The sequence below is a fragment of the Falco naumanni genome, chromosome 14 (assembly GCF_017639655.2).
Source record: "Falco naumanni isolate bFalNau1 chromosome 14, bFalNau1.pat, whole genome shotgun sequence".
NCBI classification, from domain to species: Eukaryota; Metazoa; Chordata; class Aves; order Falconiformes; family Falconidae; genus Falco; species Falco naumanni.
Window position 1 is genome coordinate 5,471,065 of NC_054067.1, and position 26,516 is coordinate 5,497,580.

General features: G+C 40.0%; 1 long non-coding RNA gene across 1 annotated transcript; it reads right to left on the bottom strand.

Moving 5' to 3' along the window:
- Positions 1 to 6,505: 6,505 nt before the first annotated feature.
- On the bottom strand, positions 6,506 to 25,363 carry LOC121097351. The gene is made up of 3 exons (XR_005830923.1): positions 25,263 to 25,363; positions 18,565 to 18,570; positions 6,506 to 6,516 (listed from the first exon to the last, which is right to left on the bottom strand). It is a non-coding gene; the product is annotated as an uncharacterized LOC121097351 (long non-coding RNA).
- Positions 25,364 to 26,516: the final 1,153 nt, after the last annotated feature.

Below are 26,516 nucleotides of genomic sequence, written 5' to 3' on the forward strand. Positions count from 1 at the left end.
AAGTCATTGATGTCAATAACCAAGTGATGGCAGGGATATGTATTAAGTGAACTCTGGTTGCTGGACTGGTTCACATCTATATTTTCATCAAGGTCTTGGCAGCTGGAATTCAGTTTATTTTATGGATTTTTTTATGTTGTAGCAACTAGAAGGACTGCAGAGGCTTTTCCCAAAAAAGATCAGAATTTTTGATAAATTTGGGAACTGTCTGGGGATCAATAAGATCAAGTCTTTAAATACTCATGCAAAAGTACACTTTAGATAGAAAAATCCAAAAGTGCGGTGTTTAATCAGGGAATAATTGGTTAGGCATTATTAGTTGACAAAGCCTACAGGTTTTCCATCACAAACTAAATATGAGTTGACATTACCTTACTGTGGCAAAGGCAAAGGTAACTCTTTTGGAAGAATCCAAGACCTGTGTTTAAGATACAGGGTTTGTTCATTTCATCTTTTGTGGTGCTGTGGGGGCCTTGTCATGGTTTTCTAAGACAAGTAATAGATCTCAACCAGGGAGTCCAGATGAGAATGACAGGAGTTTTTCTTTTTTCCTGTTTTCTTGCTTACAAAATGTTAAATACTAGAAGAACTAGTGGAGTTTAGATTAGGAAAGAGGAAACTGAGGGTTTACATCATCTTTGAACATGTAGAAAGGTTCCACAAAGAGAAAAAATACTCCTTATGCTCACTGGGCTGTGAAAAGATATAATGGACTTAAATTTTATATGTATGCTGGCAGCCAGAGATACTTAGATTACACTTTAGAAAACTTTTCTATTAGTAAATGTGGTTAGGTCCTATGTTTGCCTAGAGAAGTGCTGGACTTTAAGGACGGCCTAGATAAATACCTGTCAAAAGTAGTTTATGTATAGCTCACCCTGCTTTGGGATGAACCAGTAACTTCTTGGGTTCCTTTGCCAAACAGATCTTTTAAAGTGATTAGGAGAAAACCAGTCTTGTCCTGTGAAGGCTTGTAATTAGGAGACCCCAAAGAGATCTAAGGCATGGTCTGCCCTACAGCTGTGTCACCTTGTTTGCGTGGCTGGAGACAACTGCTTTATTGAAACATGCTCATGTCAGCATGCTTGTGACACATACTGGACTGGAAAGGAAGAAGAACAGAAAAGAGAATGAATAGGGAGGCTTCAAAAATAATATGAAGTGACGGCAGAGTTCCCTCTGCAGGTGAATGAATATTGCAGAATTAAAATTAAGTAAGCCAGCAACGTGTGTGGATGCATAGCTAAGGGCCATAGATTGACGTTTGAGGAAGTAGGGGAAGAAACGAGGTGCCTAACTTTCAAAGCAGCGTGTGGGAGGTACTTTCATAAATCCTGTCAACAAATAATAGGATTTGAAATTGTGTGGCTGTATCTCCCAGGCACTACTTTAAAACTCCCTTCTGTTGTCTCTGGTGGAGAAACTTGGGGCATCTGCATAAAACCTAAGTATGTGGCTTACGTGCACTATTGAGGGATTAAATACAGGCTCCCACAGTCCTCCTCTCTGGGGGAGTGGATCTTGGGTAGTTGTCAATAGTTTTAGGAGTACTCGGATAAGAGATCAAAGAGAAAACCCAGTCTTCGAGAGCTGTCTAGGGACTCCCACGTCTGAAGTTAAGTATTATTTGAACTTGTGCGCTGGTGCATATTCTTTTTCTGTTGATCACACTATTTATTAAAACACCTGTATACCCTACAAATGTCCTCCCTGGAGTAATGGAATTAGGTAATACCATGCTTTTGGGTAAATAAATGTTCTTGCTGGATGAGGCTTTTTCTTCCAGGGAAAGCAAGTGTCCTTTCTGCACCCCAGCCCCATGCACCTGTACAAGCACTGCTGTGCAAGGGACTGGCAGGGAGAATAAAGGATGTTCTTCCTGTCTAATCTTCATCTTCAGACTTTCAATTTTTGTGCATTTATGTTGTCAGGTTTGCTTACAGAGGCCGGAACACTTATTCTGAGTCATCCTCCAGTCAATATTTTTAACTTTATACACTCTTTCTAATATTCACCTTACTTTACTGACTTAAATCTCCTTAGTTCATTCAACAGCAGAGTTACTCTGTGTTACAGAGGGGGAGAAAATGATTTCCCAAGCGTGGTTGGGATGCTAGAGTTACTGAATCATCCTAAGGCACCCCCTTTCATTCCTATAGAAACCTATGTAGAGCATACTGAACAGCAGTTGGATGTGTGAAATTAGCTGGATGAAGCTCATCCTCTGGTTACATAAAAAGAAGATGCTGTAGAGAAGCAGGGAGGAGTTCTAAAGATCAGAGACAAAAACTTGGCTCTGATGAAACCAGTGGAAATTTTCATTGACTTGGATGGGGTCATAATTTCACAATAATCCCTATGTTTTGGCACAAACTAGTAAAGATGCATTAACTTCGCTGAAGCCGTGTCGGTGTACAGGAGAACACAGTTTTATAAATTTCGTGAAATGATGTGTTTCAACATGTGGGTTGCTAAATTGTTAACTGAAATGTACTGTAAGTACAATCTGTAAAGCTAATCTAGAGTAATAAAGCTAATGTGCTCTTAGAGCAAACTGAGGATTTGAAGTCAATGCAATTCTTGAATGATGAACGTAATTTTGATAGATATAAAATAGTTCATAAAAGCTCATTGCAGCCCATTGTAGAGGAGCATCTTACTACTTTTTTCAGTGGAAATGAAATCTTTGCTGTGACATGAACTTTGGGTTGAACAAGCTTCAGTGTATTCACAAATACAGCTTACTGTTATTACTACAGTTTATTATTTTTATAGCACTAGAAATGTTCTTAGTAATTTGCAGGTGGGTATTAATACAAAAGCTGTTCCCCAAAGGAAGTGTAATATACACCTTTTGTTAGATTAAACATCACATATGTTGTGTAGCATACGGCATCCTGAGCAGGTACACACTCTAGTAATGAACTTAGATCCTGCATGGATACAAAAGGGGTGCAAATCATTATGTTTCCTCTACTGCTGTATTGTTTAGACTTCCTAGTATGTGTTTTCCTAACTGTTTCACTGTATTAGCTCCTATAGATCACATAGTACCTTCTTTTTCCTTGAGCAAAGGTAACTGAATCAGTAGTATTCCAGGAGCTTTGTCTGCAATGGCAAACAGGCCACCAGGAGTCCTGGGGTGGACTCTGACAACATTGGCGGTGGTTTCCAAGCTGGTACTTCAAGAAAGGTGGCAGCCACATGCATTATTAGTATGTTTAGCTTTATATCACTGTGTTGTGGTATGTCTGTGACAGTATAGGCCAGAGGCTGTTCTCATCTCTGGGAGCACTGGGAGACCTCTGGCCCTTTGTGGTCCTTCAAGCACTTTGGTCTGGGGAAAGGAGGAAAAGTGGTGGGTTTGTATGTTAACTCAAATTGTGCAAAGTTGACTGAAGTCTTGCTGCTCTAAATGGACTTCAGTGAAAGTTATTCAGCCAACAAATGTGGTGGCAAAAACTTTTGTCTTGTCTTCAGAAAAAGTTTGGCCTCAGTAATGGGCACTTTCCAGTGGCAGTAGAGGTAAAGGGAATAGAGACATTCATGCTGTTTGAGATGGACATCAAATAGGTTTAATGCATAGAAACAGTAATTCACGTGTTCCTCCCTCTGCTGGGAAACCAAAGCAAATTCTGATTCTGATAATGGCATCTCACAGAAATCAGACTCGGCTTATCTGCTCTTTTCATGTCCAGCCCATGCAGCCCCCAGCAAGCTGGGGATAATGGCTTTGTCATCATGGTAACTACTGCGCGTAGGTAGCTACGAGGTGAAGCTTCAGAAAATTAAAAGGCTGATACACCATTAGTAAGCCTTTATACCACTGGGCTATTTTTTCTTCATCATTGTCCTTCTCGAGTCAGAAAATATTGCTGAGTGAATAGGCTTTGGAAACCAAACCTGAGTGTGTGTTGGTGCAAGGGTAAAGGCAGGCTCTGTTGCTGTGTCCCCTCTCTGCTGCTGTGGCAGGTGAAAATTGTTGCTGAGGGTGACCTGAAGTGTCATGTCAAACCAGCTCCTCTTTTGCTATGTTGGTTTTCTTTGGTCTTTTTCTGTTCCACTTGTATTTTGTTTTTATTTTTACTGGCTGATTGCAATCCACATCTGTTTATAGGGACAGCTAAAATGAATGCAAGTAAATTAATGGGTTGCTTTGCAGCAAAAGATTGAATATGACGTTTAGATAGACATCTCCTCAGGTCTTTCTATTTTGACTAGCTGTGAAAGCTCCTGCATCCTTTTCCCTTTCATTATAGGGATGCTGAATTAGCCTATAAATTGAACTGAGCCTGTTTCTGTAAAATCTGTGACAAAAGTTTAGACTTCTAAACAAATTCAGTCAGGGTACATTCACATCTGTGTTTTTTTTCTCTCTGTGTATTCTGTGGACAGTCCTTTGGGGAAGAATACTTTCTATGATATCTAATTTGGACAGAAAATTTTAGAGTGAGCACAGAAAGCAAATTTTACATTTAAAATTGTAAAGTACTAGAAACGGAAATTCATTTCTGGAAATTTTCTGTGGGAAAACAAGACATTACCATGTAAGCAATAGATCATCCTGTTATTACTTATGGATAGAGTTTTTCCATTTACAAGGAGCTTAATAAGCACTATTTACTAAGTAAGTACAGGACAAGTAGTTAATGTGGGAATGTTAATGTTTGCACACGAAGAAAGGTATTTGACAATTTATTCACAGTCTAGGTAAGAGGGATTCAACTTATTTTTTATCATTGTGATCTTTTAGTCTGACCTCCTTTATAACAGAGAAGAGGGCACTTAGATTAATTAATTCTTAATTGAAGTAGAATAGAGCTTTTGGAAAGATGTCATGTCCTGCTTTAAAAATGAATGTGATGGAGGTGTCAGCATAAAATGTGACAAAGGACTCCAGTGATTGTTTGTCATCTCTGTTATATTTGTGCCTTATTTCTAAGTGAGCTTATCTGGTATTGGTGTTATGCCATTGCATCTCATTTTATAATTATCTGTTACATTGAAGAACCTATTATTAATATTTTTTCCTTCATGTAGGTATTCTAGTTATTTCACTCTGTGTTTTGCTGTCCCAAAAGCAGCAGATGCCAGCATGACTCACATTCTGATAAATTATTCCTGTATTCATTGGTAAAGCTTTTTTATTAGGGAAGTCTTTATAATAATTTGTAATTACTTAATACATAATACATTTCTGTGTTTAAAACTTAAGAAATAAAGACACGAGAGCTCAGAAACAGAAGTCCAATGACAAAAGGGAAAGACAACATAAAGGCACAAATTGGGTTGAAAGTATAGTGAATATTTATGATGAAAATGCATAAAATAAGTAATCAGCTGAACACTGTTGAACTGAAGAAGAAAGAAGGTAGCACAAAATGCACTTCTTGTAGCAAACATAAATCTGGAATAAAACGCCAGCTTTCAGAAGTCAGCCACACTTTTGCTTTATGTTCCCCATCAAAGTGTCTTCCTCGAGTACAGTTTTCTCTCTCAACTATTTCTCCATGAATCCAGTAGAGCCAGTCAGGGCAGTGGAAGTTTCCCCCTACGGCATCAACACCGGGCAGGGGTTCCCCAGTGCCCTGGGACCTCCTAGCATCCAGCCAGTGTGCCTCAGTCAGAGGCTGGAGGATTCTCTCAGCTAGTTAAGCATAAAAGTCCTAATTAGTATCTGAGTTACAGACCTAAACATAGACATTGAATGCCGCACTGAGTGACCAGATGGTCATTTCTACATCTATAGCCAATTGCTGAGCTGTATTACCTTTCCAAGTAGATTTATTAGGTGATTCTTTGTTATACCAAACCGTCGTTATGATGAATCCAAGCCTCTATCTTTTGTTTTGGATAGGCATTTACTCCCCTCTGCCTCCCAACGAAATGCATAGTAATTTTTTATTATTTTTTTTTAAAAACATTACAATCTCTTTTCGATTGCAGTCTTTTGGAGGCCATCACATCCCACACCTTTTCCATTAATTTGGAACTTGGTGTTTGTGGAGGAGAAAACCTTCACTGTTTCTTATTTTTGCACGAGTATTAAGCTCAATTTGAAAGCTACACTTCATAAGTTAGATTATGATGTTCTGGATTTCTTTTTTCCACTGATGAGTTCAATCAGTCTTTCTTTTGAGTCATGTGAGAATTAAAATATGATTTTTGTCTCTCAGGTTGAAATATTCTGATACAGATCTCCAACCCAGTGAAAAGAGCTCACCCCTGCCTACAGATCGCATCCCGCCTTTAGGTGATTCGCGTTTTCTGTCCTTAGATGGTGCTAACGAGGTGCAAACAGCACAGCCAGGCTGCAGTGTTTTAGAAAGAACAAGTACAAGGAAGGCTTGTTTGGATTCTATGAGCCATTTCTTTCCTCCTCTCTGCGCTACAGTTCTGCCTTATTTGCTCTTATTCAAGATCCAGAATGACACTATATAAAAGTATCAGCTTAGGTAAACAAGTACATCTGATGACTTTATGTTCATTTTGGAAAAATAGAAGAACAAATGTTGTCTGTATCTGAGCTGCAAAATGAACAGACTTCTCATCAGCTTTGTGCTCTCACAGGCAAGGCTTACTGCTAGTATCTGGACTCTGGGAAAATGGACTAATTCATTGGCATCCAGTGTTATTCGTGATTAATTAGGGGTCCCTGCAAACAAATTTTTCTTTAGTGTAGAATCTTTATCCCTGTGCACAGAAGCATATGTGAATTTGCTTAGTAGAAAATGAGGGTAAAGAGCATCTCCAGCGATTTACCCTCTTGATGCAAGTGTCAAGGAGGTGTGGGGCATCTTGGGTAACCATATTTTTTTTTTCCCCCTGAATCTAATCCTGAGTATCAAGTGGTAAAAGAGCACTTGCTCTATGAAATTTCAGTATAAGGTAGGCTGAAGCCCTGGAATGAAATTCTGCCACCTGAGGATTTTACCCTTTCTTAGGGGAATTTAAATACAAGCCATAAGTCTTACTGTTTTGCATGTTCGATGTAAAGGTTAAGGCTTTCAGAAGTGCATTCGTGCCCTAGGGACTGGCATCAGCAGCATCTCCAAGCCGAGTGGCAGTTCATCAGAGGCAATTCAGCCTGCTCATACATTTGACAGCAGAATTACCCTTTTCTTCTTTCCCCCACCCCCACCTTCACCCCTCCCGGTTCACCATTTCTTTGCTCTTACAGGCAATGAAAGTTTCCAGTCTGCCTGATGGGTTGGCATGTCGGTTCAGCACATAATTGACCATGACTGCCCATCACTGCAGAGCAAGAGACGCAGGGCTTGGGAGGGCAGGAATGCCCTGGGTGCAGATCACAGCGACCTGGAAAGCTGAGCGCCCAGAGGAAGCATACACAGTGTCAACCCTGTTACGCCTGGGGATTCTGCCAGGATGTAATTAGCACTTCCTTCTCAGGAGCAGTATAATTAACTGTTCACCTAAAATACAGCCATGAGAGAGACTTCACTGTTTATCAAATCTAGTTAGCTTGATTTACACCCTCTAGGTTAACCCAGTAGTGGATCGGTTTCTTTCTAAACCCTTCACTCATACTCATTATTGACTTTTCCTGAAGGATGTCAAGGCAATTACCACATGCCACTTTATTCTATCCTTTCCAGGAGAACCTTGAATGAAGTTTTAGGACACTATGAAATCAAGGAATGTTCACTCCAATCAAACACAGCCTACACTTTTTGTTGCCTTTGAGATAAAAGTTTAAAGTGCAGTCCTGATTAGAGTGCCTTCGTGATTGCTAATGTATGGCGAGTCCCGCATTTTTATAGCCCATCTACTGCACATGGCTCACTTTGACAGGCCAAACTACACTTATATTGCTTTCTTTGAGTTTAGCCATCTTGTTCAGGGATGAATCCATTGCCCGTCTTCACCTTTTTCTATTGAAAAACCAATTTGCAGTGCTTGTAGCAACCAGACCTAAAATCTAAACATCAAAGCCTTGCTTTACCCTTCCATTACCTAATCTTAGCTTTTAGATTAAATCAGTGACATGGGAGGTTTTATAGAAAGATGTAAAATTAAACTTTTTTCTGGTGAAGGTTGTGACATTCAAGCTTTGTGAAGATTCATTTTTGCTGCTTTCCCAGCTCAGGCCTCCTACCAGAGCACAACACTTTGTGTATAATAATTACACACAGAAGTATATTAAAAGAGTTTTGCTAGTTTCCAAAGACAAGGCCATGATTTTTTTTAGAAAAGAGCTAATCAGGAGTGCTTGTGCAATGTTCTGTCTCTGGTGATGAGATTTTAATTAAATAAGCATATTCTATTTTGACACCGAGCCCCAGCCCCATTCAGTGGATGCGATGGACAGGGATCAGTTAATGAGCAGATGTTCAGTTTTGGTTTTCCTCAGCATGTGGCATTGGGTCCTATTTGTCAGGCTTACCACACTGATGTCTGCTAAAATTTTCTAATTTTCTCTTGAGTTATTGTACGGCACTTGTCATAGCACTAGGGCAAATCCCAGTTACAAGTCCAGCAAGTGATCCTCTGGCGTCCTTGTTTGGTTTGTTCAACCGTAGCGTGTTTAATTCAGAAATGCTTTAAATTATACCTAATTCCTAACGTTGCCCTTTATTCATCAATTGTTCCCTCAAAATATTTTTTTCAGAAATTTCATTAAATTCTTCTCTTTTTCTTCCTCGTGCTATTATAATTTGATGTTCTTTGTATGATAAGCCATATTAGCATTTTCTCAAGTTCTCATTTAACAGAACTGCCTATCTACTGCAGAGTTGTCTGGGTTTAAATCTTGCCTTTAGGTCATAATTTGGGTGATGAAGATGATGTAATTTAACTGAAATGCTTATTGTTATCCACTGTAAATACTCTTAAGTTGCTGCTTTCCCATTTATTCAGCTATTCCGAGAAGCTGGATTTTTCTGGACTGTTGAATTTCATTGTGTTTTGGTTGTAGGGCCTAGGGGAAAAAATTCTCTCTGGGAATACACGTCCTGGTCAAGGGAATGTCAACGCTAACACCTTCTTTAGAGTGCATATGCTTCATTGTTGCACACACTGGCTAGCATTTTTTTTAATATAAATAGCTGAGCTGATGGTACTAGGTAATTATAAGTGGGATTGGCATCACCACTTTTTTATGTTACTGGATGCATCCTGTTTTAAGTTTCCATTTCTTGTTTGGCAAAACACTGAGTGAATGTTGCAGACATAGGACAGGAGGGCTTTAGCAAGGAATCAATAGCAAGAGCAGTGGCATTTCCAGCTTTTGGGTGCTTGATTTGCTGTTTTGATTTTTAATGTAGAGTTCTTAATGAAACTCATGGTTTTGCACAGTTCATTGGCAGATACTCTATATGTAAAAAAAAAAAAAAACAACGCCAGAAAATTAGGATAAATGAGGTGGAGTAGTTACACCAGGAAGATTCAGTTCAAAAAAGAACTTGTCATAGTTTCAAGATCTGTACCAAAGCTTGTGCAAGTGAAACTCAGAACCCAGATACTCTTAGCAAAAAATTTCCTTGTAACAGTTTTAATTCCTAATAGTGTTTATGTAGAGTCCATATATAAAAAAACTTCAAGAATTTTCACTTGCCTACTTCACAAGGTTTAACAGCATTGTTGTTAAATTATACAAGATGGCAATCCTCTTGTGAAACTGTTGTAATAACCAGTCAAGAAGAGCTATTTCTGCAAAGACTCATTAGTGCGTTTCTATGTGCTCAGAGCGATTACCAAATTCGGCTTTCTATGTAAAGTTTCTCAGCATTTGAAACAATAGCTGCCACACTTAAAAGAATGCTGTATGATGTCTGGCACTGTAGATTTTTAAGCAATAGTTAAAAGCAGTGGCTTGAGAATACTTTTATGAACAAAAATGATTTTGTTTGTTGTGATTTGTGAGGCTATACTAATTACGACTTGTTAATTCTTGGACTCCTACCATCTCTGAGTCAAGAATTTCGACAGAAGTGTTTTTTCAGTTGATAATTGTCACTTGGGTTCTTTGTTCTTTACACTATTCATATTGGGATTCATTATTCTCCTCTTTAACACACTTGCCTGATAAAATTGCAGAAACAATAACATATACCCCTGGTGACCAGTCTTACCACATCAATAATGAATAGCAAATATTCATAGCTATCAATTGTTTACAACTAACAGGTTGAAAATTATTGAAACTAATTGGGGAATATCTTTGAACAATAAATAAATTCATGGTAATCAGGGTTGGTTCACAAATGATTTGCTAACCCAAGAAGAGGTGAAGCTTGTCAAGAATTTAGTTCTGTTGTACTGTCATTACCTGTAAATATACCTTGAAACACGTCATTGGAGTAAGTTATAAATAAACACTCTGCATTGAGCATAATTACCTGCACTTCTGCTGGGCTGGTAGGGCTGGAAATTCAGTGCCAGCATAAGGCAGGGTGTGCCATCCAGGGCTACAAAATGGAACCTGACCTCTGTTAATGCAGCAAGCTAGGATGGATCAGGGTTTCTCAGCCTTTTGAATACTAACAAATAAAATCAAGGTCAATCTCTAGTTAAGTGAGACCTGGTGTAAATAATTCCATTTGCACATACAGTACTGTAACCTGCTAGGGAGAAACAGGCACAGAAAAGTGCTTTTGTGACTTAGCTGCATCCCCAGCTTGAGTTGGTCCCCAGATGGTTCAGCTCCTCTGAAGGCAGAGCAGCTTTACACTTACTTTAATTCTGCTCCTTCCTCAGATATGTTTGTTGACCCTTTCCATGCTGGATTTATACTCTTCACAAGTGACAGCTGTCTTTCAACCAGGTAGTTATGTTCTCATTAATATTTGACTCTGCCAGAAAAATGCAAGTATTACAGTGCCAAAAATGGATGTCTGCCAACTGATTTACTGTCTCAGGCAAGAGGCAGATTCTTCCCGAGTCCCTGTAAAAGCACCAGACCAAATGCGTGAAGTAGCACACTCGTTCCAGGTTTTCTCCAGTAAAGTAGGCCTAAAAAAATAACAAAAACAATTCCACACTGTCATCTTTTTCAGTTGATTGACAAAATGTATTCAGACTCAGGAGTCTAACAAGCCTGTCCTATAGAAAGAATAAACTTGGAAAAGCTAAACAGCATTCAAAATCACAGCTACGGAAACTCTGGCTGCCTTCTCTAATGGGAAAAGGCTAGCGGGGGAGCAGGCGCTGACAGGGTAGACCTTGCCTCTGCAGTCTTCAGTTCCCGGGTTTTCTCTTGAAACTTGTAGAGATTTAAGCGATTCTCCTTAATATTCTTTTGAAATCAAGGCAACACATTTCACAACAGTTTCAAAGGAGTAAAGCAGCTGGATCAGAGATCACTGTTTCGGGGAGGAGCGTTAGCTGGTGAGCCAGACACCACAGCAGCACAGAGCTCTCATTTTGGTTGTACCAGATAAGAAGGAGAAATTATCCCACTGATTTGCCATAATCTCTCATGCAAAGGTACTGCTGACGGTAATCGTGGGTCCAGCTGCTGAGAGAGCAATGTCTCACAAACATTCTGAGTATCCCAATACTCACAGTCCACCAGAATCTACCAGCTCCCAACAGCAGCCAAGCTCTTCTGAAACTTTGGTCAAGCTCTCTTACTGCTACACCTCAATTTTAAAGGTTTTGGAACCTCTGAAATTTCTGGCCATGAAGATTATATAGGAGGCAATATTGATTTTCCTTTATATAGAGAGAGGGAAGGAAATACTGGGAAACTAGGTGGAAAGCAAATCTGCTGTGGTGTAAGCTTTATGGCAGAAAATATCAAAACAGGAAGATACTGCAGGTCAAGCCGCATCTTTAGCAGAGATGGGCAAAGCTCTGGGATTCAGCAACACACATATTCTTCAGCATTTCTGAAGAGCAACAGTCGTTGAAAAGGCTGATCCGTGGGTGGTGAGCAATCAGCGAAATGGCTAGAAGTCTCATTTAAAAACAACCTTTCTTCTATTTGGGTAAGAAAGAGCAGCGGGCTTATGTTTTTTCTGTAGCTGACAGACTTCAGTTCGTTACTCAAGAAAAGTTTTGCAAATGTCTTTTTGTTGGCTAATGTGTAAATGTGAATTGCCAAATATGAAGTAATAATGTAAAAGGACCATCAGCCCGGCAGAGTAGCTACACCTTTGGATGAACGTGCAGAACAGGGTCAAGCAGCCAGATTTTTAATTTGATGCTTTCCCAGTGAGAAGAATATCTTCCCTGCTAATGTGAGGAGAGTGGGGGGTGGAAAACACACAGTGAGTGGAAGCAACCACAGGGGTCCCTGAAAGTAGTTGTATAATGATTATTTGACAAGGCTTCCTGGATGCTAACAATCCCATTAAAAATAAGTTGGCAAAAACATTAGGATCCTGAACTGACTGGAAATGAAACAAGAGAAATGAGGAGGGATTAAAGTAAAGCTCAGAAATAAAGAACAACCACTGAGTGTGTCCACGGTGGGAGTCTGTCAGCCTGATGGGAAGCTCTTGATAATTAGCTGGATTCGACTTCTTTCTTGTATTCTAAAAGGCTTTCCTCCCTCAGCTCTGCCTCCCTCCCCGCCCCTGATATTTTCTTGTATTTTGTAAAACATGAATGTCTGGAGGTCACAGTCCCTACCGGGACTCCCAGCTTTAGGCATTGTCTGTACATATCGTTAGAGACAATTCTTGCCACAGAACTTTAAATCCACAGTACTGGGCAGTGAAGGGAAATGGTAGCATCACAAGTTTACAAATGAGAAGCTGAGGGCACAGGGAGATGGAGAGGTGGTTTGGAGATGTTCATTTTCCTCTTGGACTCACATGGCATTTGGGCTCCTCCAAAAATCCTGACTCCTCTTAGCATCATGGGGCACTGTCACTCTCCTCTCTGCGCTGCCTGGCCCTCATCATTTGCAGTCCTCAGCTCACTCCAGGTAAACCAGTCTTGCCCCCAAAGAGCTGGTGTGTGCACAGCTGCATGCATGTGCAGCATCTTCCCTCATGATCTCATATTTTAGAATTACCCTTCAGTCATTTCTCTTAAATGTATGTACAGGCATGCGAAGTACACAGCTCCCTCTTGGACTAATTGATAGAAAAAGCAGGAACCAGTTTTGTGGTGACTGCAACAAAAATAATTGGAGATGGGGATTGTTACATAATACAAATGCAGCTGTGTTAAAAATAAATCACTTACGTAACAACAATTATTGAAAGATCTGGGAGGAGTTTTATCTTTGGGTTGCCTTCCCAGTAGTGGCGGCCAGGGAGCAGCAAGCAAGGGCTGTGCTGGGGAGGGCACTGGGCTGCCGTGGGCAACCTCCATGCCGAGGACCTGTGCCATGGCACCCAGCCTGGTGTCCCACGCTGCCGAGGGTGAGTCTGGCAGCTGGTCTGTGGCTCCAGGGCCTACTGCTGCTCTCACTGGAGCTTCCCTTCCCAGGATGGCCCTGTCTATGCATGTGAATATGCTAGTAGAGCTTTGCAGTTGCTGTTGCTCGGAGGAGTGGTTTGTTTCTTCCTGAAAATTGTCATGAGGATAAAGTATTTTTATATGAGGAGAGAGGAAGACTTACTTTATCAAGGAAAACCATTGTTACATATTGAAGGACAACAGTGCCTAGCCTTCAGATAGCTGATAAGTCAATGCTAACATACATATTTTCTCTTTAGTGAGAAAAATTTAGATCTTGAATGAACTGTTACAAATGATTTGCATCAAGTGACATAACGTCAGCTTCAAGGTAAAAAGAATCAGATTCTGGCCTCCTGTCTGCTTATTTTCTTTCTAGTTTCAAATATTTTCTGGTATTTCTTGAACACTGAATCTTGTGGAATATTTACATGAGTTTTTTGTCAGGTTTTTTTTTTTTTTTGTGTTTTTTTTTTTTTTTTTTTTAATCAATCCTAAGAAAAAAGACCTGAACTTGTCCTGTTGATAATATTTTCAAATTGGACATTGTGATAGTGTCTTAAGCCTTCTAAGCAGCCTTTATACGTGTCCTGGATTCAGCTGGGATAGGGTTAATTTTCTTCCTGGTAGCTGGTGCAGTGCTGTGGTTTGGAATTAGTATGAGGATGATGTTGGTAACACAGTGATGGTTCAGCTGTTGCCAAGCAGTGCTCGCCCTAAGTCAAGGAGTTCTCAGTTTCCCTGCTCTGCCAGTGAGGAGGGGCGCAAGAACCCGGGAGGGGACATGGGCAGGACAGCTGACCCGAACTAGCCAAAGGGATATCCCATACCATAGACATCACGCTCAGTGTATAAACTGGGGGGAGCTGGCTGGGGCCTGTTGATTGCTGCTGGGGGACTGGCTGGGCATCAGTCAGCAGATGGTGAGCAATGGTATTGTGCATCACTTGTCTTTCTTGGGTTTTATTTCTCTCTGTCTTTTTGTTGTCTCCCTTTTCATTATTATTATTTTATTTTATTTCAATTACTAAGCTGTTCTTATCTCAGCCCACAGGCTTTACCTTTTTCCAATTCCCCTCCCCATCCCACCGGCTGTGGGGGTGGGCTATGAACAAGCGGTTGTGTGGTACTTAGTTGCCAGCTGGGTTAAACCATGACAATATGTCTACTTTTCAGTTTGCTATTGTATGTGTTCTCTAGAAAAGTCATTTGGAAGGAAAAAAATGTACAAAACAGACCAGCTGTTTTGCAAAGCTGTGTGACAAGCTCTGAGTAAGGTTTGACAAGGCCCTAGTAAAAGTTGGCTTGCTTTGAGGGAGGAGTTGCACGAGATAACCTCTACAGGTCACTTCCAACATAAATTATTCTATGATTCGATGATTAACTGTAATTTTGTTTCCAAAAACCACAGTCCTGAAGTATTGCAATTTTTTATTCAAAATTTATGACTCATGGAAGAAAAGACTTTTCATCTTAACCATCGTCACTTTTCTCACATGACTAACTGCAAAAGAAAAATTGTCAGTTGCATATGATTTGTTACTTTATTCTGTATCAAAGGGTTGTTTTGTAGAAAACCAAAAGGTGTTCTTTAATGAAAGAGCAGCAGAGTGGTTTAGGGGCTGTTAATGCAATCTGAGAGGTAATTCAGATGGTTGCACTTGGTGGGAGGGTAACTACAGCTGTTGGTGGACATGGTGGCTGTGATAGCGATGGGGTGTGCCCCGAGGCAGGGTGCTGCAGCCCCTTGCTTCCTAAATGATGTCTTCCTCAGCAGATGGGCTTTGTTGGCCACTCTCAGCTCCTGAGTTTCTGTGTACCCAGTATAACTCTCACGTGTGCATAACCCATCCAAACCCATCCAAACCCATCCTGGGTTTGTAGAGCAGGGGTGGAAGCTGATGCTATGCCGTGGGGTTTTGCTGTCTGGAGAAATACAAGGTACCTGGTTTATTTTGTGTCAATGTGAATCAGATCATGAACCTAGCTTTACAAAAAACCAAAAAATACTCTTTGAGGAAGAAGGAGAATAAAAGGTGTTTTGGTTTTGCTCCTTGATGTGCATGGCTGTTGTGGCGCTGCTGCAGGGTGGTGTGGCAGAGCCAATGGCTGGGAATGGGGGCAGCAACAGACTATGGTGGCTTTCGTTGCTCTTGCCACCAAGCCATGGAATGGGAGAGCAACCACAAGACATTTACCAGAGTAAATCTAAACTCTTGCCAAGAACGGTCTTAGGAAAATGAAGATTTACCAGCAGTATTAATCACCCATCATGTCCTGCCAACTCTTGTATCAGGCGCTAAAATGAACCAAACAATGCTACTTCCTTTTGGAAAATGGAAATGAAAAACTAGTGTTCACAGTATCCAGAAGAAACAGAATGAAGTAGATACATCTTAGTTATGCTTATCAGTCCAGCCAAAGTGCTGATGAGGAGCAGGGATTCATACCCATTTCATCATGACGTGTTAAATTAGCAAATAACAGCAAGAGAAGCAGGGAGATACAGGGCTAAAGTCAGCTCTCAGCTTTTGCTGTGTAACCCCAGAGAAGTGCAATGGAGTCTAACAGACCAAATGATTGTGAAATTTGGGATTTTGTCTCTAGATGCCCATTGCCTGATAGAAAATTATTTCCATAGCCATTTTCACATTAAAGAGGTAAAATAAAAACAGTAATGAAGGGGAGCAGAGTGGCTTATTAGAAAAAGCATTGCAACTAAGAATCAGAGTAGCAAATTCTGATGCTTCTTCTTTCTCTAATTTCCTGTGCCACCTTGGGACACCCTGTACCATTTCTCTATACCTAATTTTTGAGCTGGAAGAGGGATAATTATCCACTGATATCAAAGTGTTATGTTGGGGAGGGGGGTTAATAAGCAAACTCCTTTATAGACCAACCTTGCCTCATTTTTGAGGCCTTTCCTATGTGTGTAAACACAAATTCCCTGATTTTATAAATCTTCTGGTTTAATAAAAGCAGAACCTATTTCTAATTGAAGTCACATTAAGGTTGGTGATTAATTTCACAGCAGCACTTGCACGGTCATACTCATGTGGTCGGGATGCTGGTGCTGCTTGCGGGTATTGCTATTTATTAGGGCAGATGAGTGAGCAACAGTGATTCCCCCAGTCAAACAAAAGAGTTGCTTTAGGATCAGGAGTAGGAGAAGGTGATACACTTGTTTGTGTCTCAAGTTATATAACCATTAAATCTCTCTTCTCACCCTACTCCCTCCAGAAATCTGTTATTGAAAGGAAGGAAAAGGGAAAATGTTTTTAAATGGGCAAATTGAGAAATTCACAGTGTTGCAAATAGTCTGTGAGCAGGATAGAGTTGCCTAGGGCTCTTTTATGAGTCTCACATGGGGCTGTAAATCAATTTAGAATTGTAGAACTAAGGCATAAACCAGAAAACTGTGTGTGTGTCAGCTGTGTTCTGTACCAACAGCTGATATTGTATATAGTGTTTATTGCAAATCCTGTTGTGACCCATTTGCTAATGTAACTTAGTTAATTTTTCTTGTGACACAAAAAATAACATCCAGTGTTTGCTGCTATATATCAAGTGTCAGGTTTTGGTTGTTTTGAACACTGAATGCATTACTGAGTACCTCCAAACAGTGCTACTTTTAATCAAAACTGATTTAAAACCAGGACAATTTTTTTTTCTTAATAAAAACCAAGTAAGTTAAAGAACTTCTGCTATTTCTTCCATACAAAGGACAGCAAAGTACTAAGGCTTATGCCTTTTTTCTTCCAATATATCAGACTGTACATTAGAAAATATTTGTCCAAGGCATTTTTAAGTAAATACAGAACTTTTGACCACCTCCACCAGCTGCTGCCTGTTGGAGAGTTTAAACCTCCAAATTAAGCTGTTGCCTTTTAAGAGGGTCTTCTGCCCTTTTTACCATTTTTTGCTGCAATCAGAAAACCTGGGGCAATTGTTATGTTTAGTCTAAAAGGATAAACTTAGACCAGAATATTATTTGTGTGACCATCTTCTAGTAAGCAGACAGCTTCAGAGTGATCTTCCCTGAAACAGATCTGAAGAACAATGTTGCTGAGCGTGGGGGGAGCATGGGTCTGGTTGGTCAATTTCCCTTTGGTTTCCTCTTGCAGAGCAGTTCAGGTGTGAGTAAACTGGACTATTTCACACATCCTAGATACACAGTATATATACAGGCTTGTGGACCAGTCTAGGGCCACAGCAGTAAAGGGAAGTCTGTGGGGCAGCAGTGCAGAAACAGCAGAATTTGGTACTGTGAAACTCCAGAAGTGGTTTGTTGCATTTTGAAAAGTTTTAAGATATTTTGATGCAATAGATAGATGTCTCATCTGCCATGCACAAAGTTGAGAAACTCCAAATGAGGAGACTTCATTGATGTTGCAAGGTAGTTTCTGGGCTGGTTTTCCTCAGTGTGGATTTTGACTGATTCAAGAACCCTGAAATACAACCAAATTGAAATTGTGTCTGTGAGTGCACACTCGGGGTGCTTCTCTTCACAAGACTGGGTAGAAGGAACAACATTGCAGTCTGTGCATCATAGAGCCACCCTCAATGGCCTCTCTGAGCGGAGCAGGCAGGTCTCTCCATGCTGCAGGCAGTGGAACCCAGCCCCAACGTGTCAGGGTTCAAGAGGGACCAAGGTTCCTCACAAGGAGGGAATGATCTGTTACATCAATGGAGGTTCATGACAGAGGGGAATTTACAGCCTGCCCATTGCCACGACCAACTCCTGGTGCTGTTGACCACAGATTTGTGAGTACAGACATAGTTGCCTGCATGAATCATACTTACTGAAAGTTTAATTTAATGGGCTTTGAAGCAAAATATTTCAAACAGCTCTGTGTGTTTCTCTATCTAAGCAAAAAGTTTGAGCACACTTCTTCCCCTCATGGAGAGCGCTTTCTCTTTTCCAGTTGTCAGAACACAAGGGTCATTTGAGTATTCTTGTCAAGTTTTCCAGATGCTTGTTTTGAATTGATGGGTTTGAACAGGAGCAATTTGTTATGCTGGCACTTCCCCCCTCCAACTGCACAAAAAGTCAGCCCTTGCAGATACATTATCATCTCTTTCCCTGAAGAAGCTGCTTTTCTTAAGATAGAACAAATGGGTTGAGAGATTTTAGGTCTGAACCAAAGGTCAGACCTGACTGATAGCTGCAAAAGGGAACAGGGATGTGTAGACTGTTGCCTGCGTGGTAGGTATTTGTTACATGCATATCTGTGCAGATAAGGCTAGATAGATGATTTGGCACTTTGACTGAAGTATATTTCTTTCTCTGTTTTGGAAGTATTTTTTTTCCACGAGTGGAAGGAAGGTTTAATATTAAAGTGTAAGCAATACAATGAAGTATAAAAGTGTTTGTTCAAGTTTTCTATTATTTTTTCGTTACAATTTCCAAAAATCCTGGCTTGTGAAATTCAAATTGTAAATCTGGTTTCCACATACACTTTCATTTAGCATCTTATGGTACTACTCCCTAGCATGCATATACTCACTGAGTTTAAGTATGTGACTTGTGGAGAAAAGCAGCAAATGATGAGCCACGTACTGCTGGCCAGGCATATCCAGGGTGGAGGAATGACTGCAGTGGCTGAGCAGGAGGGAAGAGGTGGTAGGAAGTGAGGAGATACCATCTACTGAAATGCTTCTTTCATGTTGATCATGTCTGGTTGAGGAGTTTGCACATGTAGAGAAAAATTAGCTCCATTAGGATGGAAACTTGTGTATGGGTATAAAAATATATGTAGTCACACCAGAGCATCTATTTAGACCCAAAGGAAAATAAACATGAAAAATAAATTAGGCCTAATTTGAAAGCTTCATACCAGGTAGGTGGTCTGTGTCTGGACCAAACCTTAAGACTCATGTAAGTAAGGGATTAACTAGCAGAGAAGGAATCTGCAAACTCCTGCTGAGAAACCTAGTGTCAGATTTGTTGGGTGATTATACAGATAATTAAAACATTATGCAAATGTTTCAAATGATTATCAGGTCAGCTACCCTGCAAGAAGGTTCTTGGCAGCCGAGGGTGAAACTGAATGTTGTATATGGCATTTCCATCCTGCCTCACCTTTGTTTGACCAGAGATTTATGACTAATGTCAAGTACGTTCAAGTGGAAATAATTTTACAGGCATAACAGTAGGATAAAAACTTGGAAATTAATCTTATGCTTGCATTCCAAAAATCATTACAGGTCACATCACTTGAGGAGGAGTCAGAGCCTCTGCCACTCAAAGGAGTGACAAATTCAATTGCATCTGTATCTTCAGAGTAAGGCTCATGCTTCCTGGCTACCAAGATTAAATGTGATTTTGATCTGCTCCAGGCATTTCATCAGTTTGCAAGATTTTCTATGAGGGGCAGTGTATTTGTGTGTTTACAAATAAATAAGTATAGGTAAAAAGGGCAAAGTAGATTGTCCAGAAGTTTTGAATTTAGTAAATTAGCTCTTCAGAGAGTTTGCAAAGCCATAACACAAAGGAACTGCACCAGCCTTTAAGGCTTCTGGTTTCTGTTCCTGTTTTCATGAAGCCTCCAGTTCTCACTGCCGTTAATATCCTGTGAAACGCACCAGGATGAGCTGTGCCAAGACCTGCAGTGAAACAAGAATGCAGCCACTGAACAGCAACGATAGGGTAGATCTCCAGCTGCATGCAAAGTGGAATTGAAAGTTTCCAGCTTTGCTGTGAGGCAGCCTCAGCATTTTTCTTCTGTTTACCTCAGTTCTTATAGCTAATTCCATCTCTCATACAAAATCTGAATCAAAGCCTATGGTAACCTTTCTGCTACTTGTGGTGACCTTAGATTAGACATCATGTGTATGTGTTTATCAGAAAAAAAGTTTATAAAGGTTAAATTGATGCCAAGATTAGCTGAACTTTTTTCAGTCCAGTACATACTGAAACATCTCAAATTACCCATACAGAATTTAAACAAGAAACAAGCTAACACAATTCATAAACCAGTTTGGAAAGGAGTGCATATCTATTCCTGCTTCCTGTCTGTAGGAATTCTTCTGCTCCAGTGCCACCTTAACACTAAATATGTGTCCATACTGTAATTACATTTGCTTTGCAGCCTGATCTTCGAGTAACTAATTTTTGAGTTGCATTTGAAACAAGAGGTAAGTGACCTCTCAGGCTTGGAAATGACTGTGAACATGAAAAGGATTGTTTTTCCAAACGGTCCTGACTGAATGGACTTAACCTAGCTATGAGGAGTGTGACAGCCCTCTAATTCTGGTGCTTGTAATGAGCTGCCTCTGTGACATCTACTCAATTGGATAGATATAATAAAAAAAATGAAACTAAGTTTCCTCAGGCCATCATGAGTCAGTTAAAAATGGTCCTGCTAAGAAGGTTGTAAAAGTGGCCTGGGAAGTGATAACATTAGCTCTTCTGGGCTATTGCACAGCCTCATTTATCTTTTAATGATTCTTCTGTTTTCGAAACCTGTGTGCAATTAATATTACTTAACAGATATGGGAGTGTTCAATGGACATTTGTTCAGCAAATAAAATATTTTTAATAGCCCTGATATAAAACTTTAAGTAAATGAGTTTCCTTGATAATATTCTCTTCATCAAAGTAGATATTCTCAAATGTGCACATTAAATTTTTGACTGCAGATATCACCTTTAATGTATGCTTTGGTGGCTGCTGGGGGCTGAAAAAAATAATTACTAATTGATAGGCCTTAATGGCCTGAGAGCTTTCAGAGTTGGATGAGCCCAAGAGAAACGCTGAGAGGTAGATATTTGATTCTAATTATGCTTGAGTCGGTACAAGCAAAAAGTAGAACCATCGTGACAGCTATATCATTGTCAAATTGCTATACCTCAGGTTTTCTACTAATTTGACACAATTACAAAACACTGCTTCAATGAACCCGTGAAAGGCAAAGTTAGATAAAGGGTAGAAGCAGAGAAAAAGAAGTCTGTGCTGGTATCTGTATTTGCCAAGACACTCACTGGGGAGAAAAGGGGTCTGGGATTTGTAAACGATCTGCTAATTAGTGCACAGTATCATTTTATTCCATCCCATGTCCTGAATATCTAATAAGTACTTAAGAATACAGATGTTATGAAGTTTTCATTTAAATGTGATGATGTAGATTGTGAGCCTGGCTGCATGGGTCCCTTCTGCAGTTCTCACCTAACACTGCACTCACCACGCGTCACACAGAATGTGGGAGAATGTGAAAAATTAACATATGTCTGGTTGGTTGTTTTTTTCATATGTGAACCACATGAAATGATTTATTCACCTTTAAAAACTTGTTATTTGTAGCCTAAGCCAGATCCCTAGTTTTCACAGTGATCAACTGCGTTTCTAACACTGTTATCAAAGGCATGTTCTTCTTACTGAGAGGGGAACAGGAGTGGCATTTTCAGTGGGAACTGGGTTTTTATTGTGGGTCTGCTTTAGCATCAGGGTTCAGGACCTGTGTCTTTCATCTTATTTTCCATCTTCAGTAACATCTTTCATGAGGCTTGAGGGAAAAATGTACCCTTGCTAGTAAATACATGCTGTTGCATGTGTGTGTGAAGTAGAAGGATCAATATGTAACCCTTTTTCAACCTATTATTTATTATTTGCCAAATATATTTGTGTTTTATTCAGGAATAAACATGCTTTTCCTTATGAATTTCTTTTGATGACTTGGAGATGCTCATTATACAGAGAAAATAATTCCTATTTATGCCATGAAACTACTGGATCCTGGAAAGGTCTTTTGTAGGCAGCATAAATGCTTGGTGTCCAGTCACACACCTGCTCATACAGAAACAGTGCTGGTTATTATGAAAAGGATTAAGAAAACTTGGTGAGCAGTAAAAAAAAAAAAAATTCAAAGAGGATAAAAAAGTCCAACCATACTTTCTTACATAGTTCTTTTAACTGTGGGACAAGCCAAGGCCAAAACAAGAGGCCAGAGCCAGGGAGACAGACAGAAATGAATGTTCGGAGCAGGACCCTGAGCACACGGAAGGATTATATGGCCTCAGGGCAAGAAAAATATGGATTATTTTTGTCTGGATCTAGTAATGCTCCTGCTGACTAAATCCAGAGGTTTATGTAACTAGCTAAACCCAGATTAATTGTATTTAGAAATCCTCACAAAAAACAATGTCTGTTTTGCTCTCACTGATAAGAACAGAGATTATATCTTATGAAATCTATAGGTGAGGGACATGATCAATAGGTTAGTTTTGTAAATGTAAATTTGATTTGTGTGCATGCATAAGAAAGCTCAGAGGGCCAAACTCCATGTAGATTTAGGAAGTCACACCATGAGAAATTGTGAAACAATTTCAAATTTGCCTCAAAACTGAGGATGTGATAATTTATGCAGGAGTCACAATCTCCTCAGTGCATTGATGAAAAGGGGTTTTGGGAAATTCTAAGAAGTTTCCCCACTGTTGTGTCTTGGGTGTGTATGGATTGCAAAAGCATAGGAAGCTGCCACTAAGTGACTTTATGGGTTGTTGCAGTGAAATTGTGTACCCTAAAAAAAAAAAGAACCGAGCAGATAGAGATTTTTGGTGGACCTTGTACATGTATGCTTGGGGAACAAAAAAAATATTGAGTGTCTGTGTGGGCTGAGGCTCTCCTGGTACCTGGTCATGGGGGGAAAGCAGCATTTACAAAGAAGGTATCACAGAATGAGCATCTACAGTTGTTTGCCTTAAAAGTATCTGCAAGGGATCCACACTTGTGTACATGACAGTTTAACACAGTGTTGGCTGTGAAATTTTAGAGCACTTCATATTTTTTTGCAACAAATTTCATACTTTCCTGTTAAGTTCCATACCACAGGTGATCAAAAATATAGTTCTGTTAAATTAACAATACAGTGGTGATAGATCTTAAACATATCTGGGTCTTTGTGAAGGAAGATAAGACAAGAATAAGATCAGGCAATAACCTCCACATGGTAGTGTATTTTATTAACAGATCTCTTGGCAAGGATCAAATCAAATAAATTATGCAAAAAAATGTGTGCAAATAGAGGTGATTTAAGGCAAAGAGAAGGGCCTGCAGAAGGGGATGGAGAAGGGGACTTTGTGCCATCGTGCCAGGTGTAAGAGCTGGTGCTGGTGTCCATGGGGCTGCACGGAACAAGGACGTGCCACGCTGGCTCACAGCTGAGGTTCTCTGTTTGCTCTGACCCTGGTATCGTCCTATCTAGTTTTCTAAGTGCAAAAACCAAGGCACGAGGTGGTGGTAACAGCACTGTCAGCAATCTACTGTTCTTTCAAATTGTGCTGATTCCTGAGGTTAAGATCGCCAGTGTACAAGGGATGAAGGGGAAGGACTTCCAAAGATGCCAAAATACCAGCTGGGGTAATGACAGGTGCCTGGTTCATATTCACTTCTCTCTGCCTAATCCCCACTTTTTTCTTCACTCCTCATTTGCTCTCCTTCAGCAGTCCCCCTTCTCCTGCTCTATGGTATTCCTTACCCTGTCCCTCCTCTCTGCTCGGAACTGAGGATATGCTGAGGAGGGTCATTTTCTTCTGAGGAAAGAAATGAACAGAGACAGACTTCTCAGCTGGTGTAGACTTACCTGTCTCCCTGAAAAGCTGGCATTAAGCGGAACTCATTGATTCAATACTATTTATACCTGGTCAGGTGTAAATATAGACAAACATTACCTGAATATGGAAAATCAAGGTTACTGCCTTTTGGTTAAAAAACTTTGCAGTGATTTTTAATGTTTTGGTGTGGATTTACTGGTATCTTGTCTGCTTTCTGGCGTTTATTGACTTGCTTGTGTTCACTAAATCCAATTTACAGCTCTTCACATGGCCAGAACATAGCAGTAAATTTAGTGCATTGAATCAGTGAGCTGGATTCTGTTCTTTATTAAACCAACAAATCTGGATTAATTCTGGTCTTTGAAAGTGTTTCTATTAAATAGAAGACCAGTTAGCCAAATGTCTAGAAATTGTCTTTTGATTGCTTGTATAAATGCTTTAAGCTTTTCTTTCCCAAAGCCCAGCTAGAATGTCTCTTTGCAGAATATCTATATTTTCCCTCCTCTTTTATTTTATTTTTTTTTAAAGATGGATATTTATATGAACTGTTCTTGCAAAATTATTTCTGTGACTGCTCTAGAAACTTTTATAATGGTCTGAGTCTATTAAAAAGTGATGGAAACGCCATTTTCGTAGCACCACATTGATAGGTGGCTATCCCTCTATTTTTCAGATGACATGTGTTTGGTTTTTTTCTTCCCCCAAGTACAATCTAGTTTGAGGTAATACCATTAAGAAAAGAAAAGAGAAAGACATTTGTTAAAGAGTTGTTGGGGATAGAAGTTGTGCTAGTTAGTGTGGGTGGAGGTGTTTGAAATGCTAATTTATCTGGTGTGACAGAGGTGTCAAGTTTTGATACAGGAACCTGCAAAAGCAAATGTGAGTTTGTCCTGGTTTTGGCTGGGATAGAGTTAATTTTCTTCCTGGTAGCCTGTGCAGTGCTGTGGTTTGGAATTAGTATGAGGATGATGTTGGTAACACAGTGATGGTTCAGCTGTTGCCAAGCAGTGCTCGCCCTAAGTCAAGGAGTTCTCAGTTTCCCTGCTCTGCCAGTGAGGAGGGGCACAAGAACCCGGGAGGGGACACGGGCAGGACAGCTGACCCGAACTAGCCAAAGGGATATCCCATACCATAGGCTGTACATAAACTGGGAGGAATTGGCTGGGAGGGGCCAGTTGCTGCTGGGGGACTGGCTGGGCCTTGGTCAGCGGGTGGCGAGCAACGGTGCATCACTTGTCTGTCTTGAGTTTTATTCTTCTCCCTTTATTTGTTATCTCCCTTTTACTTAGTAACTAGTATTATTACCAATTAATTCTTATTATTAACTTTATTTCAATTACTAAACAGTTCTTATCTCAACCCACGGACTTTTAACTTTTCCCGATTCCCCTCCCCGTCCCACTGGAGTGAGGGGGAGTGAGCCAGCAGCTGCATGGTACTTAATTGCCAGCTGGGGTTAAACCACGACAGAGTTTCAGCCTGTGTTTTGGTTGATGGTAATATTCTTACTGTCATCCCAGATTCTATTCTTTCTTTTTTCATTCTGGTGTTCAGACAGTTTGCCAACAACTTACATTACATGCTTTCTCATGAGGGTGTAATTTTTTAAGATAGCTGCAGAGTGTGTATGTAACATACTGATTTTCCTCTTTAAGTTAAATACCCATTGCCAAATTATTTTTTTTTTAATTGAGGCTATTTTTCAGTTGCATTTTATTTTTGTTGTGTAGGGAGAAACAAAACCTGTTTTTTACGCTTTGAAAAGTGCTTTGTATTTGTCAAATGTTGCTCTGTCACATATTTGCTCTATCAAATGCTATGTGGGTATATCTACTCTGTTTACAGCAATCTTCTAAATCACTTCTTCAATGTTCAAGCCATGTTGATCTTACTTCCCAGAATATTTACTAAATTAAACATACTGTTTATAGAGAGTAGCCCCTAAATATGTGGATTCAATTTGTTTCGGGGCATTTTGGGGTTTTGTTGCCTTTGGGAAACATAGAGCGTATAAAGCTCCCAAAGCTTCAATATGAATCAGCTGTTCCTAAAATCACTGTCAATATCAATAGGGCAAGCTGGGAAGGAGCTACTAAAAGGTGTATGTAGAAAACCTTGCTTAGAAACCACTACTGTATTCAGAGCTTGCCTTGATGGACTGCAAATTTTCTAAGGGACTTGGGTAAGCCTTTTGTAGAAATGTCTTGCAGACCATCTTGAGATGGTTTTGAGATTGCCAGCCCTTAATCTAGCATACTGGGCATGGTTGTGTTAGTATGCCAGGGAGGAAAAATATAAACACAAAGCATGGGAAAAGCCTTTCTGGTGTCTAAAGAATCTGTCTTAATTTTCACCAGTCATTTGTTTTCAGTCCTGTGTTGCTTAACTATCCAGAGAATTAAATTCTATATGATGTGAAAGGGACTTGTGTGTTTTAGCAATTACTAATACTTAATAGCTGACCTCTCCACAGGTGTGAGGAGCAAAGGAGGAGATGTGTGCTAGTCTTACAGGGTGTGTATAAAATGTATATAATATGTAATTGGGTAATACACAAGCTTTTCCCGGGACACACAAAATCTCAGCTATGACAA